A 1,837-nucleotide genomic window follows, 5' to 3' on the forward strand; every position below is an offset into this window, starting at 1 on the left:
GTTTATGAGTCATGATTATACCCTATTTTTAAAATCATCTTTTATAACATTATCAACTATACTTTGATGATGTCATTTTTCCAGGATATGCCAAGAGGTCATGGTCACTGACTCCTTAAGACTGGAGTCTGACATATGCCTGACAGTCAATTGTTTAAGGTTATTGAAATTGATTTCATATGTTAAGAAAAAAAAAGAGCCCCAGGTCTTGCAAAAGAAGATATACATTCACAGCACAGTAAGAATCATTTGAAATACATTTTTAATTTTTGAAAAACCAATATTTAATCTATAAAATATTTGTTACATGATTATTAAGCCTCAACCTGTTTTGTATTTGCATTGACAGAATATAAAACCATACTTTAAGTAAAACATTATAATAGTCATTGTTAAGAAAGGCCTTCTAACTGAATTTATAAGAAAAGGGGCTGTATCACAAGCATAGCTCTGGAATGAAGGGAACTAACATCCTAGAACTGCCTAATATATACATCAGGTTGTAAAATTCCAGCCTTTATGTGCTGGAAAGTATCTTTTTTACATATCTTTTTTTAATGGATGAACTCTTGTGATTCCCACAGAAAAAGGAAATGTCCTTAAATTTAGATCTGCACAAGTGATCTACCCATGAATTCGTTTACACTGTTAATGTGATCCTGTAACTGGAAAAGTGAGCAGACTAGTCACAAACTGGTCAGCTCCTTGGAAGTCTGCTCATTTGACTCCAAAATGGTCAAACTCACAATGGAGTGATCTAAAGCAAAATAAATGCTAGAAAGGAATCTTTCCTCCCTCATTCCTTTCCTTCCCCGCTTCCCTCCCTTAAAAGCAAGGGTTTTTTGAAGATCACTGTTCCGGAAAGGGCAGTTCTACTTAATTTGAATCCTACCTGATTTTTCACCTAGAGTTCTGTAGTCACATCTCACCTCTTGCCAGTTCTGAGGTCAGAAGAATTGAATAAGCCTCCCTTCTCTACACAGAATGTTAATTTAACACTAAGTAATATTTAAGGATCCTAATAGATGCGCAAATTAGCAATTATGCCGTAACACCCCGCTGTTACGCTGTTAATGCTATCAGCCTCTGCATCGCCACAGACACTCCATTTGGGCGTTAGTCCAGCTTTTGCTATTATATTGTCAACACTGAATCTCGAGATGTCCTGAAGGCCCGGTGGCTTGTGAGTGAATAACCCTGGCAGGGAGGGATACTAGTCGACCTGTGAAGCATGGGGGGCAATTAAGTGCACCCTCTGGTGAATATATTTTGAGGTGTAAATAGTCATTAAGTTCATCCTAATCAGACTGTGAGTTCTTTGTCACAGGATGCCATAAAACACACTCAGAAAGGAATGGCAGTAATTAACCCAGCTAACTTCACTGGGACCATAGGTAGCATCAGTTTTGGCCTGCCTCCATATTTGTTCTGAGCAGACTGAAGTCACTCTAGAGTGCGCCCACACCAGATGATACGAAAAGATGGTGGAATTTTTTTAAATGACATACACAGATTTGCCCTACTCTACATCAACAGTGAGCCTCAAGCATATGATATTATAAGCAAGGCATCAAATGTAGTTAAAAAGAGAAATAGCAGCCGGGCATGGTGGCTCATGCATGTAATCCCAGAACTTTGGGAGGTCGAGGCTGGTGGATAACCTGAGGTCAGGAGATCGAGACCAGCCTGGCCAACATGAGGAAACTCCATCTCTACTAAAAATACAAAAGAATTTTAGCCGGGCTTGGTGGCTTGCACCTGTAATCCCAGCTACTTGGGGGGCTGAGGCAGGAGAATCGCTTGAACCCAGGAGACGGAGGTTGCAGTGAGCCAAGAT

General features: G+C 39.8%; 1 protein-coding gene across 1 annotated transcript in view; it reads right to left on the minus strand.

The window, feature by feature from the left end:
- Window positions 1-248: 248 nt before the first annotated feature.
- STON1 (stonin 1) overlaps window positions 249-1,837 on the minus strand; it is a 74,274-nt gene continuing 72,685 nt past the window's right edge. Inside the window, exon 5 of the mRNA XM_011935851.1 lies at window positions 249-1,773. The gene's annotated coding sequence lies outside the window, so the exon portion shown is untranslated. The remainder of the gene's footprint in view (window positions 1,774-1,837) is intronic.

This window comes from Colobus angolensis, unplaced genomic scaffold (genome assembly GCF_000951035.1).
Source record: "Colobus angolensis palliatus isolate OR3802 unplaced genomic scaffold, Cang.pa_1.0 Scaffold15, whole genome shotgun sequence".
In the NCBI taxonomy this organism is placed as follows: domain Eukaryota; kingdom Metazoa; phylum Chordata; class Mammalia; order Primates; family Cercopithecidae; genus Colobus; species Colobus angolensis.